Here is a 20,821-nt window from a genome sequence, read left to right as displayed (position 1 = left end):
TGGGGTAGAGAAGGTGGTATAGTAAATACAAAACAGGGAATTCTACAAATGCCAATAATCAGAGACAAAGGCTTTAGAACACAGTCAAGGACACCCCTTCTCCAAACCCGACCCTCAATCCTTCTAAGCTTCAGACTCTCAAGAACCTTTCTCCACAGTCTTCTGCTGGTGATGGTCAGGAACTTGACTAATCAGTAGAAGAAGAAGGTCTGGAGGATTACAGATAATTATAGAAATGTACTAGTAGATAATCTAGAGTTAACCCGCACTTGAAACACATTAGTAAATAGTAAACATTAGAAAGACCACAGAAATGGCAACTGTGACAGTAAATCACCGTCACACCCCTAAGCCTGCCCCCAACATGATGCAACAAGGGCTTCTAATGAGTATGAAATGCAACTTTGGGCTTTTAATGTTTGCCTTTAATGGAGCAGAGTAATGGGTCTCAAGTGGACCTTAAGAATATAGCTTTGCCTTCCTCCAACCCCACCCTCTGCCACTTGGCATTGGAAGAAAACAGAAGCTCACAGAGGTTAAGGGACGGGCTTGGAATCTCACTGCTAGAAACTAGGCTTGGATTCCTAGATTCTCATTTCAGCTTTCACAAGTAAAAAACAAAACAAAAACCTGCTTAGTGTGTTACTTAAAGTTTGTGTCTATCTGAGGAAGGCTGTTTTGCAAACGAGGAGTCAGGGAAACTTGAGGGCTCACAAATTCATCAGCAAACCCAGGAGCCATCCCTTCCCCCCCTCCCCTTCTTCTTTCCTTTTTCTTCCTCTTCCTCTTCCCCCTCTCCTTCTCCTTCTCCTTCTCCTTCTTTTTTTTTAATTCAAGTTAGTTAACATATAATGTAGTATTGGTTCCAGGAGTAGAAGTTAGTGATTTATCACTTACATATAACACCCAGGGCTCACCCCAACAAGTGCCATCCTTCCTGCCCATCACCCATTTCCTTAACCTTGAGCAGCCACTCAGGCCATCTCTAGCTCCTCTCCCTCAACCTCTACCACCTCTTCCTAGGGGTCTCGGGTCCTGAGTGCAAACATCTACTTTGTATTGCCATACATTTAAAGTACCTTGCTCAGCATTCTGGGATGTGGGCCCTCATCTTAAGGAGACTAAAATCCAGTTAGAGGCTAAAATCCAGTTGGGACTAAAATATATAATTACATTTCTGGGTTACAAAGCCAGAAAATGACAAGGGCTCCCAATCCCATTTAAATACCTTTTCTTCTATTGTGGGTCCAAGTTTGGAGGCCTTTTCTATAAATCTGAAGAGAAGGGGATGATAAAATGGTGAGGCATTTCCTAGCTGGAAAGATTGCCTAAGCCTGCTTCATAATCTGGTTCCTCACAGCTCCTGGTCCCCTCCCAGCATGCAGTAGAATATCAAGAAATGACTGTTGAATGAATGAACGGAATCCATGGGTGAGTTTCCTGAAACTATAGGCCAAATTTTGTGCATATTAACTTTCATTACCTTTTAAGGCAGTCTCCATTTTTCTTCCCCCCAGAATGAGAACCAGTTGCTAAATAATTAGCAGAGTCCTTGAGGATGGAATTTAGATGAGAATCAATTACAAAGAGTGCTCCTATAAGTAAATTTATACACAAACATGGCTGGAGAACCTCTATGTGCCAGGAACATATCGAGGATATGAAAAAGAACAAACAGCTGTGGTACTTGGCCTTATGGTACTTATCGTGTAGTGAATCCCTAGAAGAGGTTTCTCAGACTGATTGCACGTCAAAATTTTCAGGCACGGAGGCTTTTAAAATATATATGGGACACTCCAGAGAGGTGTCCAGGAATCCGCACCTTAAAAAAGCCTACACTTGGAATGTGACGTAGATTATAGTACCCTCCCCACAGAGGCCTCCCATCCTTGACCCTCAGGCTTCAACAAAGACATCAGAGACTAGAAAAAGGCAAGAGTTACTTGCCAGGATTATAACTGAACATACTGAGAGATATTTAAATTGGTAGAGAAAATAATTCACATTATCTTCCCCAAACCTTCTTGCAGGGTCAGTATTTATTTGCCCAGTTTTCCTTTCTGCCCTTTCAATTCTGTCAGTATTTCTATTTGTTTAATTAATTAATTTTTAATTAAAAAAATTTTTTTTCAACGTTTATTTATTTTTGGGACAGAGGGAGACAGAGCATGAACGGGGGAGGGGAGAGAGAGAGGGAGACACGGAATCGGAAACAGGCTCCAGGCTCTGAGCCATCAGCCCAGAGCCTGACGCGGGGCTGGAACTCACGGACCGTGAGATCGTGACCTGGCTGAAGTCGGACGCTCAACCGACTGCGCCACCCAGGCGCCCCAGTTAATTTTTAATTTAAATTTCAGTTAGTTAATATACAGCACAATATTAGTTTCAGAAGAAGAATCCGGTGATTCATCACTTACATACTACACCCAGTGCTCATCACAACAAGTGCCCTCCTTAGTACCCATCGCCCTTCTAGCCTATCCCCTACCCACATTCCTCTATCAACCCTCAGTTTGCTCTCTATCATTAAGAGTCTCTTGTGGTTTGTTTTCCTTTCTTCTCTTTTTATTTTTGAATTTAGGAATGAATATAGGAAAAATAGAGAAAGAAAATGCTATCAGTGGGATTTTTTTTTTTTTTTTTTTTGGTTTATAGTATCTGGGTCTATGTTCATGAACTATCTTGTTAATGAGACAAAGAGAAAAGAAAGGCTTTCAAGAGGAACCATAAAGAGAATGGCAAAGTGAATGAAAGTAGAGTTTGTCTTCAGATATACTTTGCTTTCTACTTTCCAATTTAGAATCCAAGGGCTGCAAAACTGATGAAGCTCTTACTCTCTATTTTAAGATCTTTTTCTACCTTCAGTTACTTTGCAACTTCAAATAGATTCCTGGGTGAACGAGTACTCACTGGATCCCTTTAAGCTTTTAATTCAGTGCCTAACACATGTATGCTGGCTGGCCTGGCTCAGAGGCAGTTGCCAAAATTCCCTGCAGGCAAATCTGATTCTAGACTGGATGGTAAAGAAGGAAAAGACCTGAGATGAAGGAAGAGGGGAAGGAAGAGAGAACAGGGTTGTGTTAAGCAAGTGAGCCTGTCTTCCTTCCACAACCCCTTTTCTAGTCAGTGGTGAACGGTCAGGTCCTATTTACTGCTCTTTTGATTGAACCGTCTGCTCAGGCATGTGGGGACATTAGGGTTTTATATGAATGCATGTGCTATGGGAGAATCAAGGTGTAACAAAAAGAAAGGAGAAATTTATCTCCTCTCAATCAGACTTGTAGTCCTCCAAGAGTAGTGATTTTCTTAAAAACTTCAAAAACTAGCTAAAGCCATTCAGTAGCATGAGAAACAGAAACTAGCACCTTCCTAGGTTACACAAATGAAAAAGCATCGCCAGTACATATTTGCAAAAAGTGATTACAATTCTACCTTAAAATTCCTACCACAAGTACTCACAGAAAGATGCCATTTTCCAAAAGGATACCAAAAGGGAGGGTCTAAAATGTTAATTTATGGGGCGCCTGGGTGGCGCAGTCGGTTAAGCGTCCGACTTCAGCCAGGTCACGATCTCACGGTCTGTGAGTTCGAGCCCCGCGTCAGGCTCTGGGCTGACGGCTCAGAGCCTGGAGCCTGTTTCCGATTCTGTGTCTCCCTCTCTCTCTGCCCCTCCCCCGTTCATGCTCTGTCTCTCTCTGTCCCAAAAATAAATAAACGTTGAAAAAAAAAAATTAAAAAAAAAAAATAAAATGTTAATTTATCATAACAGTAGTTATTGCAAAGGTTAAATTAGGGATCTTTTATAAAAAATGAATAACTTTGTATAGCCATTAAGAACCAGGTTTTAATTAATTTAAAATTTTACCTTTAAAATGTGGTTGAATTAGTACCCCTTGATTTTAACATTAACATTAATATTAATATTTATATTTAAAAATCTCCCATGACTTTTATAATATGCTCTGCTTTCATTATGGACATATAAATACTATGGTTTTTTTTCTCTTTTTGCTTTAAAGTTTATTTTGAGAGAGAGAGAGAACACATGTGTGCAAGCAGGGGAGGGGCAGAGAGAGAGAGAGGAGAGAGAGAGAGAGAGAGAGAGAGAGAGAAAATCCCAAGCAGGGATTTTCTGCACTGTCAGGGCAGAGCCCGATGTGGGGATTGAACTCATGATCCGTGAGATCACGACCTGAACCGAAATCAAGAGTTGGACGCTTAACTGACTGAGTCACCCAGGCGCCTCATAAATACTACATATTAAGGACTCTTAGTGCCAGGCCTTGTGCCAAGCACATGGTACACATCTATCTCATCTGATTGCTATAGCACCCTAGTGAGGTATGTATTCTTATCTTAGGGTAAGCACTGAGAAGTTCGTTTTATTTAAGTCATTTGCCTCCGTTCACTCAGCTAGTAAGAAGTGAAGCAAGTATTCAAACTCAAGGGCTGACCCAGCCTGATGGGTGTATTGGAAGGATACATGCCCACATTCACTTATTCACTGAGTGGGTACTCTGAGCCACACAGAGATGAACAAGGGCTGCTTTCACAGAGCTGGTGTTCTTGTGTAGTAGGAACAACACAGGTGTTTCTGATAATGAGTAAATAAAACAGCATGCTGTGACAGAGGGCCACCAGAAGGTCACTGGAGGCCGCATAGTGAGAGATGGTCTCTCCAAAAAGAAGACATCTAGGCTGAAAATACATTTCTAGGAGGGAACAGCCCATGTGAAGATCTAGGGAAAGAGTGTTCCAGGAGGATCCCTTGAGAATCCCAGCATGAGATGGAGGCTTTTGTAAGTTCTATGTGCTCTGTGATCATGAAACTCTTTCAAGTTATTTGCCCCCTATGGGACTCAGGCTTTATCTCTCTGTTGGCAGAGTATACAATGTTGAAAGATGTGCTGAATGAGGACTTACCAAAAATGATCCTCTAAGCGCTGCCTTTGTTGGAAATCATGACGGTGGCAGTGGTGCTGGTGATCTGTCCCTACCCAGAGAAAAGTGCCAGGGATGCACATGGTCCCCTTTGCATTCAGTGCCCAGAGTGACAGAGGTACCATTGTACCCCCTTTCACTTGGTAAGCTTGAAGAGAGTTTCTTTCTGTGGGTTTATGTGAGCTCCTTTCAGTCTTGTGCATTGGAGGCGAAGGCCGAATATTTCTTAATAATAAAAGAATGAAAAGCTATGGGACATAATCCTTGGAATGGGAAAGGAATGGTAAGTAGCTATTTCAGTCTTAGTTGGCAGGAAGTCACATAATTTGTGGGGATGGAAATTAAAATAAAATATTTAAAAATAGATCTATGGGTTTTAGTCAGAATGAGCCAGTAACAATAAAACATCACTAATTGTCTCTTGTGAATTGTCTCTCTTTTTCATTTATAGTTGAATATGGGAGCTAGGAGTATTTTAGAAGGGAAGAGATATGTGATCTTAGGGAATTTAGTCACTTAAATAAATACTAATGAGTGAACTGACCTTGACCAAGTCATTTAACCACGTTAGGCCCCTCAACTCCTTCATCTGCAACATGAATTTTCGGGAATGGAGTTTTAAGTTCCCCCCAATTCAGATGGTTTGTATGTACTTCTATGATCTTCCAAGGGGAAAAAATGTCTTGTGTATGTCTCAGTATCTGTGAATGACATTGTTATGATTGTGAATAAAACAAGCTCAACTGAGCTCACCCTTTTCAGCATCAAACAGGCTGCTCCAAGAAGCGTATTGCTTTGCAGAGACCACAGACACTCCTACCACTTCCCCAACATTTCTAGTAGATAAGTGTATTTTATATCTCCAAGAGAAATAATAATATATTGTAAAATAATATCTATCATTTATTGAAGGTCTACTACGTGCAAGGTACTTGATATCTGTTACCTCATGTGATCTCCAAAAGTAAACTGTGAAACTGGCTGTTTTTATTATCCCCACTTGAAAGCAAGGAAACAGATCCAGAATCACTATCATGTAGTCAGTAAGTAGCAGAGTTGGAATTACAACCCAGATTTGGTGGACTCCAAAGCTCTTCCCATGACCAAAAACCTGGAGGAGTCATAGTCGCCAACAGTGACATTTCTTCTACTCTTTTGAGAAAAGCATCTGGGGATATAATCTCAGTAGGACCCTTGGAGAATTCATCCATGAAGAGGGGGCAGACTGAAGGTCCATGGAGTGATACAAACTCATCTCAGCCCTAATTAAACTAAAGTGAACTTCCCAATCTATCAAACCACCAGAACATGGGTAACCCTCTCTGGAGGAAAGCAATATCATCCAGGACTTCAACTGGATATGCATATGGAAAAAATGAAAACTAAGTCTTGACTTCTGTTTAACACCATATCCTCCACCCCCAAAAGTTCCAGATTGAGTGTGGATCTCAATGTAAAAGCTGATACATATAAGCTTTCAGAAAAAAAGTAGAAGATACATCATGTTCTTGAGACAGGTAAAGATTTTGTAAATCACTAACCATAAAGAAATAAAATTGATAAATTTCACATTGAAATTAAGAACCATAAAGAGAGTGAAAAAATTAGCATTACATATATCTGACAAAGGCCTTGTATCCAGAATATATAAAGAATTCCCATAAACCAAGAAGAAAAAGATAGATGACCTATTAGTAAAATGGGTAAAGACTTTGATAGGCACTTCACAAAAGAGGATACTAAAATGGCCAATAAGTTGGGGCGCCTGGGTGGCGCAGTCAGTTAAGCGTCCGACTTCAGCCAGGTCATGATCTCGCGGTCCGTGAGTTCGAGCCCCGCATTGGGCTCTGGGCTGATGGCTCAGAGCCTGGAGCCTGTTTCCGATTCTGTGTCTCCCTCTCTCTCTGCCCCTCGCCCGTTCATGCTCTGTCTCTCTCTGTCCCAAAAATAAGTAAACGTTGAAAAAAAAATTTTTTTAAATGGCCAATAAGTATATGAAAAAGTGCTCAATCTTATTAATCGTTAGAAAGTTTCCAATTAAAACCACACACCATTAGAATGGCTAAAACTTAAAAGACTGGCAATTCAAAGTGTTAATGAGCAACTGAACTCTCATGCACAGCTGTGGGAATGTAAACTGGCAGTCACTTAGGAAAATTATTTGACAGTTTCAGCTGCTGAAATGGAATATTTGTATATCCTGTGACCCAGATATCTTACTCCTAGGTATGTACACAACAAATATCCATGCAAATATTCATCAGAAGACATGAATTAGAACAGAATGCTCATAGCAGCACTTTCATAATAGCTACAAACAGGAAATCACCTCAATGCCTACCAATAGTAAAGTGGATAAGTTGTGGCAGGCAAGCAATGAAATACTGTGCAACAGTTAGAACGATCTAAGTATTGCTCAGGCAATGAATCTCAGAAACATAATGTTAAACAACAGAAGTGACACACACACACACACACACACACACACACACACAGAAAGATTCCATTCATATAAAATTAAAAAACCAACAAAACTAATACTTAGTGTTAGCAATCACAATAATGGTTACCCTGGGGCAGTGGGGGTAAGGGGAGGAGGCTGACTGTAAAAGGAAGCACAAGGGGGGGCTTCTGGGGTGCTAGTAATGTTCTGTTTCTTGATCTTGGAGGGGACTACACCATTATGTTCATTTTGTGAAAATTCATCATACTGTACAATTATGATTTGTACACTTTTCTGTATGTTATACCTCAAATAAAGATTATTTTTACAACATGTGGAGAGAAAAAGATGAAGCCTCAGCCGGAAAAGACGACAACTAATGGGGATTTATGAGCTCAAAATATATAAAATCATGAAAAGTTTGGTATTTCTGGCCATATATTATACCAGTAGGGAAATAAAATAATAAAAAGAAAGACAAACAATGAGAGAAAACAAGAAGGCAATACAAATCAATGTACTCTGCAGGGGGAAAACTGTATTTGGGAAGGCTGGGATCAATTTGGCCAGTTATTTCTAAATTAAAAGTCAACACTGGATTATTTACCAATGACTTAGTGAACTTTCCATAAGATATATTTTGGCTTACTATATCTTAGAAGGGAAAGTTTGAATGTTTTTGCAAGTGGCCCATACCAAAGCAATTCAAATACAGGGACTATTTATCATCTTAAGATGTGGTGAAACTTCACATCCATTCAGTCCCTTGCTCACTAACCACACTGTTTCTTCTCTTCACTTTCAACTACCCACCTTCCCAAATCTATAGCCAATGGTGCACATGTGCATCAGGCTCTTGCACAAGGTTTCCTCTTTACTTGTTTAAATTGTATGTTTTCATTTAAGTTTTTGCCTGTGTATATTGCATATTTGTCCATAGTATGCTTGTATTTCAGTGTAAATTTTTATGCCTGTAGGAGAGTCTCTTGGTTTTAATGAGATACATTTTTCATGTTACTATGCAATTGTGCATATGGATGTACCTATATACTTGTATAAATTAGTGGATAAGAGAGACAAGATGCATTAGTAGGGTATCATGTTAGAAATTTATTTAGCCAAGCAGGTTAAATCAAGCAAGAAAACTAAGGAACTTACTCTTATAATTCAAGAAAAAGTCAATTATTCAATGAAAGTAAGAGTTCCCTTGGCATTCTGCAATGGGTTCACTGCATTGTTGACAAAACTTTAAACTATTCAGTTGGGTTGGACATTGGTCGCATGGAATTGTGAGAGAAGACAGGCTGTGGGGTCATAATAGAGGTACGACCTTAAGGAAATTCTTTGTTGGATATCAGTTACTTACTTTAAAATAAAAATGATTAGAAATAATAAGTGTTGGCAAGGATGTAGAGAAAAAGGAATACTTGCACACTGTTGGTGGGAATATAAATTGGTACCGCCACTATGGAAAACAGTATGGAGGTTCCTCAAAAAGTTAAAAATAGAGATACCATATAATCCAATAATTCCACTATTGGGTATTTACCCAAAGAAAACAAAAACACTAATTTGAAAAGATATATGCACCCCTCTGCCCTATATTCATTACAGCACTGCTTAAGATAGCCAAGATATGAAAGCAATCTAAGTGTCCATCAATAGATGAGGAAATTTGGTGTGCAAACACACACACACACACACACACACACACACACACTTATACACACTGAAATATTATGCAGCCATAAAAAAGGATGAGATCATGCCATTTGAGACAAAATGGATGAATCTAGAGGGTATGATGCTAAGTGAAATAAGATAGACTGAGAAAGACAAATACCATATGCTTCTGCTCATACGTGGAATCTAAAGAAAAAACAAATGAATAGACAAACAAAAAGCTGAATCAGACTTATAAATTCAGAGGACAAACTGATGGTTGCCAGAGGAAAGAGATGGGAGGTTGAGCAAAATGGGTGAAGGGGAAAGGGATATACAGGCTTATAGTTATGGAATGAGTAACTCATGGGAATAAAAGGCACAGCATAAGGAATACAGTCAATGATCTTGTAGTAGGGATGTAATGAGACAGATGATAGTTACACTCGTGGTGAACATAGATAATGTATAAACTTTTCAAATCACTAAGTTGTACACCTGAAACTAATTTAACAGTGTGTGTCACCTATATGCAAAAAAAGGAAAGAAAAGGAGGGTTTTCCTCTTCTGTGTCCTTATACACTTTTGCTAATGCCACAATGATGGACTGTCATTGTATATGGATGGGCTTCTTGGTGGCAAGGACACAGTCTTATTGCTAATTCTATCCCAATCATTTTGCATATTCCATGGCATATATCATATGCTCTGTAAAAGTTTCCTGGGTGGGTGAGTGAATAAATGAATGAACTCGCATATAATGAGCCTATTATTGAACTTAGAATGCTACAGGCCCCAAATGAACTTACCTCCTTTCTTCTCCTCCTTTGTTTATTTAGCCAGAACGAATCAAATAAACCCTCAGTTTATTTCTATATTATCAGGGGGCCAGGACTAACAAAGGTAGCAGGGAAATTTTGTTGAATTTCTCTTAAAATTTCAAGGAACACAAAGGATACAGCTTAGATATATGTTCTCAGAGGAGCCAATTTTGTACAACTATGAAGAAGAAAAAATATTTCTTAATGGAATGGAACAAGATTACAAAATAGTATGAAGGGAGGGCCTTGATGTCTTTAAACAGTGTCTGTTTGCTGCAGTCTTTCCTATTTTTTTTTTTGAACAATTAATGAATGAAGAATAATCCATGATGCTATTTGTACCGGCCAAAATCTTTCAATTACTAATAAAAGAATGAGAGTGGATTTTTACAGGCAAGAGAATTCCTGATTGGAGAAGCAATAAGAATGTATCCATGGCAGGGTGAAGGTCAGATGTTTATTTTTAAGCTTTATGAATAATTCTCTACTTGTCTGAAGCAAATCGGAAAGAGAAAGTCATTTATGGCAGTATGAAGAAAGTTCTGGACTTCTCATGGGAAAGTAGCTGACGTCAGTGTTTGATAAGCTTCCTGTGGCCACAAACATATGAGACATTGACTCCTGAGAAAAATGTAAATCTTTCTCTTTACAGAATCATGGTGTGACTGCAGCTGGAATTTGGTAGAACTATCATACATTAAGAGAGACCTGATGCAGATATTAAAAATTCCAAAGACTGTGGAGAGACAGTGGCTGGCAGGAGTGTTTCTGTTGTTGTCGCCATCACCATCAGCATCACCAACACCATCATCACTATTATCATTATCATTATCATTATCAACAAGCACTGATGTGTATTGTATTTGCAATGCACTATGTTAAATGTTTGGGCTCCAGTGAATGATAAGAAACAGTGCACCTAACTTTTATGGATATTTAATTTTCCAACAAAGGCAGCCTTCCTGGCCCTATTCTGCCCATGTGTCCATGTATGGCTCCTTTGCTTTTTAAATTGAGAATCTACTATTTATCAAGTATCATTTTATTTTACTTTAAAAATAGTAATGTTTTTAAGGTAGAGTATGCATACTGTACAATTCGCCCATTTCGAGTGTACAATTTGTTTTTAGTGTATTCAGAGTTGAGCAACCAACACCAAAATCAATATAGAACATTTTCATCACCCAAAAAGAAACCCTATACCCTGTAGCCATCAGCCTCCTTTCAGTCTCCCCTATCTCCCCAGGCCTAAGCACCTACTAATCTATACTCTGTCTCTAACAGAGCTCTCCATTCTGAACATTTCATATGAATGGAATCATATAATATGTGGTCTTTAGTGACTAAATTCTTTTACTTAGCACAATGTTTTCAAAGTTCATCCATATGGTGGCAGGTATTAGTACTTCATTAACTTTACGACCAAATAATATTCCACTGTATGGATATATCACATTTTGCTTATCAATTCATCCCTTGATGGACATTTAGGTTGTTTCCATCTTTTGGCTTTTATGAATACTGCTGCTAGTCACATTTGTGTACAAGTTTTTGGGTGGACATATTTTTTCGTCTCTCTTGGATATATATACCTAGGAATGGCATTGCAGGGTCATATGGTAATTCTATCGTGTGAGGGACTGGAGGACATTTTTTCAAAGTAGCTGCACCATTTTTATCTTTTCACCAGCAGTGTATGAGGGCTCTGATTTTTCTACACCCTTGCCAGCAAGATGGACAGGCTGTGGAGAGCTGCTGTATGGCACAGTGCCTACAGTTAACAATACAGCATTGTGCATCTAAAAATGTGCTAAAGGGTACATCTCATGTTAAACGTTCTCACCACATTCACACATACACAAAAGGAAACTGTCTAGCTTCTTAAAAGAGAACTCACACATAAAGAGAAACAACTACAAAGATTAGAATGCTCATGAATGAATCCCTTAATTCCAGTAGACTCTCAAGTTATTGACGGTCTCATCCATGAAGTTGGTCCTCAGCAATTATGGATATTCACAAAGAAGCAGTACCCTAATTCAGTACTTTCTGGTTGAGACCACAGGCAATCCAAGTGATTGGATTATTCATTCAGTTCAGTCAACCCATTATACTTTATTGATTCAGTGAATTGAGTTTTGTGTTCCTATTGTAATAATATGTACTTGTTTAAAGTATTCTTAAAACTTTTTCTAGTGTTCATTTGATTGCTGCTTGAAATTTAAGTACCTAAGGACAGGGCTACATACTATATTTCTGTTTTGGCCAGTTGCTTACAATGAGCAAAAACAAAGCAAAATAACATCCAAAGTGGAATGATCCTGTTCCTCTTCTGCACTTTTAACCAGTCAGCACTGCCTATCACTCTCCTCCACCCCAGAGGTATGCGCTGAGACCTAATCCAGAGCCTTGAGCTCAGTCAATGTGAAGCACAAAACACTGACATAAGGAATCTGTGCAGCAGTAGGGCTCAGGCCTTATGCCGGAACCTAGAATTATCCAACTCATGTAACAAAAGGCGAAACCATCAGTGTGTGTGGCTCTGAAAAAAACCACTGGTTGGGGCACCTGGGTGTCTCAGTTAAGCGTACGACTCTTGATTTCAGCTCAGGTCATGATCTCAGGTTCCTGGGGTTGAGCCTCCCCTCTGACACTGTGCTGATAGCAAGGAGCCTGCTTGGGAGTCTCTCTCTCTGCCCCTCCCTGACTCTTCCGCACATGCGCGTGGGCCCTTTCTCCTTCTCTCTCTCAAAATAAATAAATAAACTTTAAAAAAATCATTGGTTGGTGTCATTCCTCAGCATTTAAGGAAAACCAGCCTCTGCATTATCCATCTGCACATCCAGCTGAAAGAGTAGCCCGTGGAGGCTGCAATCCAGTGGACAAGATGCCAAGCCCTTTGCACTAGAAAACTGGTATAACATCACACTTACTGTTTATCATCACCCAGTTATCAGTCTGTTTTTGTCTTGGAAACTGTAGACATCGGCAAACGCAGCAAAAAAACAGTGCATGGGGGACCATTTTGTGCACAGGGCCCTGGGAAGGGGCAGTGGAATTCCTCTGATCAGTCTCCTTTTGACTTTTTCCCATAGACCTTGTTCCTGCACTGAAATGTCTGGAATGCTTGGTAGGGACGAAGTGGGTTGATCATAGGGCAATTACGCTTCTATCATCACTGAGATCAGCTGTTTGTGGACTAATTTCCAAGCAACTGGTGACATCACAAATGGGTTAAGAATACACATACACAGCACTTTTATAGTAAACAGAGCTTTCATATCACTTTTCTCAATGATTTTCATGGCAACTCCAGAGGTCAGTAAGACAAGTGCCATTTGCAACACTTTAAAAATGGGACTTAGACCTAGAGAGTGTAAAAGGTTTACTTTATCTAAACCCTTTTAGATAGCGGTGGGTAGATCAAGATCCTCTAATCTGTTCTTTTTGCAAAACTCCATTCTTCTTCTATTTGGCCACTAACAACAAAGTTGATTTTGCAGGAACTGGTTATTTTTCATTTTAGGACAAATCAATCATTACATTTGTTTTTAGAAATCAGATCAACCCACTGTTTAATTCCCAACCGGTACCATGGGCTAAAATTTTTAAAATAACAATCTCAGGAATTGATTCTCTGTGGGCCTTTCAATTTGACTTGACTTGGCAGTAATCACCTAGTGGGGAGAATGTAAAAAGTGACAAACCCTACAAGCAACTGTCCTTACCTCAGATTAATAGAACGTTGAAACAAGTCTATCCAGGCACGGTGGTACACCGCAGCAGATTTCCATACGGAGTCTCAATCACAGCATGACTACTGGTGACATGTGTCACCAGAAATTTGAGTTTTCACATGATTTACCTTTTAAAACATTAGGAAGTACTCAAGGTTATCCCTATAAACTTGACTTCTTACTCCCACTTGAGTGGAAGAAAAAGGCTCACCTATGTGTGTTCCTATGAATCTCACTCCCTTGCATGTCATGTGGAGAAAATAATTTTTGTCATTTGCTCTTCTACTTTTCCCATTTCATGAGACAGTTAAGTCAGACCCAGTTTGGGATTCTCTTTCCAGTTACTAAATGGATGTAGAGAGACAGGATCTCTGTCCTCACAGAGCTAACTCTTTAGTGGGTTAGTATTAACCCACTAATAAAACCCATAAATAAGTATTAAAGCATTTACATCGTATTCACTTCTTCCTTTGGACTGAGTTCTTTTAAAAAAAAAATATTATTGTGGGGCACCTGGGTGGCTCAGTCGGTTAAGCTTCCGGCTTTGGCTCAGGTCATGATCTCGTGGTTTGTGAGTTTGAGCCCCACGTCAGGCTCTATGCTGACAGCTCAGAGCCTGGAGCCTATTTCAGATTCTGTGTCTCCCTCTCTCTGCACCTTCCCTGCTCGTGCTCTATCTCTCTCTCTCAAAAATAAATGAACATTAAAAAAAATTTTAAAAATATTATTGTGGTAAGAACACTAAACATGAAATCTACCTTCCTCACGTCTCACTTTTGTATCCCTAGTGCTTAGCATAGTTCTGAGCACATATTAATTTCTCTATAAATATAAGTGAATAAATGAATGAGGTTCCCAGATGTTGAAACCTTTTCATTTCTAAATCTTGATTCATTATTCAGTGTCCTTCTTCCCAGGCCCAGATTGAAAGCCAATGCAAGGAGGATAATCTGAATGACACTAGTCTGATACTGACATTTTTACTGGCAATTAGATTAGCTGGTTGATGGACAATATCCCAGCTTCAATTTGGTATAACCACAAACTTAAACCCGAGCTGCTTTTAAAAAACATGTGTGTTATTAACCAAATGGGGAATAAAGATACAGATAGGTCAAATGAGACCCATTTCTACATTAATACAATATTTCAAATTAAATAGCCCATAATAAATTTATCTCCAAAGGATAGCACTGTTTAAATATAGTGATGGCTCTATTTATAAGCCAACAAAAATACCAACAGAAACCTCCCCAGTTTTAACAATAGTGGAGTTGATTGAATTAAATGAAAAAGATAAATTATTCAATAAAACCTTTTGGGCAATTGCCAGCAGATAACTATTGGGCAGCTGTGTCTCCTTTGAAATGGCAATCCTGTCAATATCTGGGCACAAGCATAGCATGAATAGAGCTAAAATATGTAACTGTAAAACATGTCTTGCAGCCTCAAAAGGAAAAGTTCTAAAATATGCTTTCCAGAGACAACAAATCTTACAAGTTTGGAACACAAAAATGTGATTGTGACAAGTTATTGTGCCAGAATGAAAAACCAATGACTGCGAATAACAGAATGAAGCCTACGGACAAATGCCATCCCATAACCTTGAACAGAACTACAAATACATTATATGGAATATACTAGAAGACTGAAAGAGGAAAATTTAGCCAGAATTTAAATGCTATTGAGACTGCAGAGATTGACTGTTTAGGGAGTGTTTTTTTTCTTCTCTCTGTGCTCTTTCATTTCCTGATTTGGCTCAAAAGGAACAACTCAGAAATGAAAACCAAAACTGTCATCATATTTTTAGGATGTTTGAATCCAAAGGAGGGAAATCCAGAAGTGCTGGCACTTGATCGTAAGCTCCCTGAGTGAGCAGGGATCTTGCATCTTTATACTGCTCTGTGCCCTCAGAGTAACTCACACAGTCCTCGATAATTACTTATTGACAGAATGAAATACTGATTGTTTTCAAGACTACTTTTGTTTCTATTTTGCTCTATTGCAAAATGTCCCAAATCATCAAATCTGTAAAATCAGACCCATCTCTGAATGCTTTCTAGATATACATCTTATTATGGAGAATATACAAGTGTACATTTCATCACAGAAAATTTAGAAACTACAGAGATATATGTAGAAAAACAATCATAAAGTCTCTTTCAGTCGCCCCCACCTTGAAATTACTTTAAAGTTTCAATATATTTCCTTCTAGTTGTTTTTTAGTAACACAAATGATTCTCTTTTAAGAGCAAATTTAATGTCATGGATTTAATTTTTTCACCTACACATGTTTTCCTACATCATTCCTATAACATGATTAATAACATCATAGTTTATACAAACATTCTCCTATCACTGGGCATGTAAAGTATTTCAAGTTTCAAATAATGCTGTGATGGACATTCTTGTACATAAATCTTTATCCCATGATATTGATTGCTATGTTGCAAATTGCTAAGTAATATAGAGGGCTTGTTGACTCTTGGGGGATGAGGCTGATCATATTTTCTTTCTGGGGATTGTTGTTGCCAAATAACCAAATGGAAAAGTTGGAACAGTATTCACAATGCCACAAAAATATGTGGAGTTGAGAGACAGCAAATAACAACCAGAGAGTATCATCCATTCACTGTCAAGATTATAGAAGGATCCCCCCAAAAAGTTGTATTTAAAAACCTGATTTTTAAGACTAACCAAAGTGAGTCTTCAGAAATGAGGTACTTCAAAGGTGTAGCAAACTAAAACATTAAAATCAAGCACATTGTATGTAGACACACACAGTAGAACGCAGTAGAGAAAAAAAGTCCTAGTAGTGGTAATCCATAGCATCACAGGACAGTCTCTGATGGATTGAAAAGGTCTGTTAAGGAAGTGCCAACAGTGGGTTTAACGGTTGGGGCACAAACACTCTAAAGATGGGGATTATATATCATACTTTTGTTTCCTCTCCACAACTTACAGAACATTCAAGCACTGCTACTTTTTCTTTCAGCAAAAAGAATGTAATTGAACATAATCCATCTTCCCTGAGCTTTTCCCATCTTAGTAAATGGCACCAGCCTTCACCTAGTTGCTTGAGCCCTGGCCCTGGGGGTCACTCCAGACACTTCTTCTTTACCATCCATCCACATGACTCCCTGTGCCATAAATTACTAAATCCAGGTGATTCTCCCTTCAGAATATTTTCTTGAAATGGTCCATTATCTTCATCATTGTTGCTACCACCTGAATCCAAGCAACCATATCTCATCTGGATCATTCCAGGAACCTCCTTACTCATTTCTCTGTTCAAATCTTCTGGCCTTCCGCAAATGAAGACATTTCAGAAAATACTGATCTGATCATGTCACTGCCCTGCTTAAAACACTTCTATAGCTTGGGTCACCTGGGTGGCTCATTCAGGTAAGCATCTTACTTTGAATTTCAGCTCAGGTCATGATCTCATGGTTCATGAGATCGAGCCCCACATCAGGCTCTGTGCTGACAGTGTGGACCCTGCTTGGGATTCTCTTTCTCTTCTCTCTCTGCTCCTCCCCTGCTTGTACGCATGTGCTCTCTCCCTCTCAAAATAAATAAATAAACTTTGAAAAAAACCCCACTTTTATAGCACATTTAGAACATAGGTTCAATTCTTTACCACGATATAGAAATGCCATCCCCTATTGAACATAACTATAAATACATTACATGGAATATACTAGAAGATTGAGGAAAATTTAGCCAGAGTTTAAGTGCTATCAAGACTGTAGAGACAGACTGTTTACAGATCACACTGTATGTGATTTGGCCCTGCCTACCTCCCCAGCTTCTTCTTGAGTCACTATCTGTTGTGATCTGCTTACACTAACTTTTTAAAAATTTCTTGTGTGGCTCCAACTCTTGAAGGCCACCAAGTCTTGGGACATGCTGTTCTCTAACACTAAAATGACTTCCCCACCCCTAGCTCCCACACTAGCACATTTCTCATTTGGCCATTCTTAGTTTTCCCTAAACAGACAAACTCAAAGCTGGAAAAGTATTTGTAATACTCACGAAACACTGATTTTTGTGTTCTAGCTCAAGCATAGGATAAATGTTGAAGACTTCAAGTATCCTAAAGTATCATTTTTTGTCAAGGTATGCTAAATTAAAAATTGTTGTGCTGGATATACAGATTTTTAAGATTTTTACTTTCATGTCACTTTTCTTTACAGCTCTCTGTAAAAAGAGCTCCATGAGGGTGCATCTGGCTGTTGAGCTCCATTGAGAGCTCCATGAGGGTGTGTCTGGCTGTTGTTGTGGTTGTGGTTGTGGTTGTTGTTGTGGTTGTTATTGAATCACTGGTTCCTTAGCACTCTACAGTCACCTGTAATATATTAGTCACTCAACATATATGAGTGGAGTGAGTGGCCAGCAGTCAAAATATTTGAAAAGAGTGTCTAATGATAAGACAGGGAAGTGTTACAGGTTTATCATCTATTTGCTGGGAGGATATTCATTAACAGCTTGGCACTTAGTAAGTACTCAACATACTGAACAAATCAGTGAATACACGGATGAATATTTATGAGCTGCTGTGACAGAATATGGTTAGTTCTGAATGAAAAGCAAACAACTCTACCAAAGCAACCATCTAAATAACCTAAAAGTTCTTTCCTCTGCTGCTACAACTGTTGACCAAACGTTGTAGTTTAAAAGAGAAAGTATAGAAAGCACATAAATATGCTTTCCATTCTAATAGTTGGATCATGCATTATCTCATTTGATTCTTATAGGAACCCTGTGAGATAGACAGTATATCATCTCCACTTGACAAATAATGAAATTAAGCCAGTGTCCATGATTACTTCAGAATGTAATGGATCCAGAACTCAGATGCTAGCTTTCTAACCCAAGAGACTAAGTAATAAGAGCAAGAGGAGAAAATCATGGGATAGCTGATGTGACTTTGTTCTGATTTCTTCCCCTGCATCTGTGATAAGGTTGGTTGGGCTTTTAATAAATTGATTCAGCCTTTCAATAAGAAACAAACAAATACCCAAATCCTTCCAAGTTTTCCAGCTTCAAAAACTGACTTTGGTCTCAATTGTTATTACTAATACTTTTGGGATTGGTAAGATTTTATTCTTCTTTCCAGCCATGTTTCAAAATATATTCTGAGCCACATTTGTCTCTATTCCTTTTAAACCAGTGAGAAAACGCTCTCAAGAAATTGCATCAGTGCCGAGGACCTACTCATACACCAGCTGTGATTTGGCTTATTGCCATATAACCTAATATGGCCAAGAAAATGTTTGACTGGAACAGAGTGAGGATTGCCAAACTTGACTTTTAGTAAGAAAAGTGCCACAGAGTCCTCTGTTTAGATACAGTGTAATTTCAGTTCAGATGCAGTGCTTATACGTTCACATCAACGACACCATAATTATACTTCTATGCAGTAACGAAAACCAGATACCTGCCCCCTTTGCCCACTCACAGGCGAGGTGAATAAATAAAAGCTGCCCAAAAAGGCTCTTGGTGGCAGTCTATTGAACATGTTGCCCTTCTTGGGTCATAAAAGCTGAGTGGGGAGACCCAATTCAGATTCTGCTGGAGGTCCTTTGAGTTTGTGGAAAATCAAATAGCTTTCAACAGAAGAAACGTTGGAAGGAAATTCACCTCCTCCGTCTCCCATCTCAACCCATCATGGATTTACCATCGCCTTCCTCAAATAGCATCTCTAACATTCTTATTTCTTCTTAGTCCCAGTATGCTGATAGATTGGAAACATCAGTGTCATCTTAAATGTTGCTCTTTCTCCTACCAGAAATACAATTAATGGGCATTGAATCCAGAATTCTATTTGGGCTGTTCTGGTCACGAGGGCTTTCTTGCTTCCTCTCGCCGCCCCTGTTCCCATCACTCACACACTCTTGTGCTCAGACCATATGACTGTCCTCTGGCCAGACACTGCAGTTTCTTTAGTTGTTCTGAGGCATGAATAAATGCTTTCAAGTCAGACAAATCTGGGTTTGAAGTCCAGATATGCCACTTATGTGCTGGGTGACTTTTGCCAAGTGTTAACTTTCTCTGTGAAAGTGGAAATGACCTACCTTGCACTGATGTGGGCACCAAGGGAGGTGCCGTGCAGTAGGTACGGTACCAGACATGAAGGAAAAGTGCTGGGTAAGTGTCAGCAAGCTCCCATGTTCTGCTTCTGTCCTCAGTAATCTCAATACATTCTGCACAATACTGCTAGAGTCTTTTCCCCAACGAAGTATGTAGAAATGGAAAGGGAAAAACGTACCCATTGACCCCTGAAATTTGCCCTTTCAGTGAATAAGGGAGCGCTACCTAAATATTCAGCCTGGCCCAAGTTAAAGAAAAACTAATGTCAAAAAGTTTCCTAGAGTTACCAAGGGCATAAGCTCAGGGTAGATGACTATTATGTTTATGTAAACATCTTGACCTTCCTGTGTGTTCAAAAAAGGTGAAGACTCCCCGGGCCCCAGCAATCACTTGGGAGAGAATTAAGGCAAAGAGCTAAAAAACTGACTTTCTCCTCAGCAGTACCAGTCTCAGGTAACTTACTAGCCCTCTTTCTCCATAAGACCCACTGATCACCACGTCTAATACTAACTTTAAACTGTGATCTGGTCTCAGCTGTACCGTAATGCCTCTCTATCACTTCAAACCATTCATCAAAGTCTGTTAAACACAGCAGCTTTGTGGGAATGAGGGGGTGAAAAAGGAACTTTGCTGTGCTCAGGGTCAATCTGAGAGACACTGGAAGGGATCTGGAACAGGAGGTGACAGTAAAACACAGGCATTCCCACCACTTTGTCTGTTTCTTGGGGATTCCCAGAAATATTGAGATGGAGGCCCCAATAATTTTATTCAGTTATGAAAGCAAAGAGCAGCCCAGGAAGAACTCGGTCATTCTGGGTTACATACTTAGGAACAATTAACCAACAATACAAAAATAATATTATAAGTAAAATGTTGGTCATCCTGACTGGTGTAAGTAACTCAGACAACGGTTTCTGTGTGGTGAAAAATACTGGCGAGGTGTTAAAAGACCTCGATTTTTAGTTCTGCTGATACTCCTAACTAGCTGTGTGACCTTGGGCAAGTCACAAACTCTGTAGGCCTCAGTCTCTATAAAAGGATGAAGAATGGATTGGAAAAGCTCTGCTACTTGTTGATTAGATGGGCTGAGGTACTCAGGAAAAGCTTCAAAATGAAGATTGGCT

The 20,821-nt window shown here is 39.2% G+C and overlaps 1 protein-coding gene across 10 annotated transcripts in view; it reads right to left on the bottom strand.

Moving 5' to 3' along the window:
• CALD1 (caldesmon 1) overlaps positions 1 to 20,821 on the bottom strand; it is a 188,924-nt gene that overhangs the window by 123,898 nt on the left and 44,205 nt on the right. The gene's annotated exons all lie outside the window — the stretch shown is intronic.

Source organism: Lynx canadensis, chromosome A2, assembly GCF_007474595.2.
Source record: "Lynx canadensis isolate LIC74 chromosome A2, mLynCan4.pri.v2, whole genome shotgun sequence".
NCBI lineage: Eukaryota > Metazoa > Chordata > Mammalia > Carnivora > Felidae > Lynx > Lynx canadensis.
This window is presented reverse-complemented; position numbering and strand designations above follow the sequence as displayed.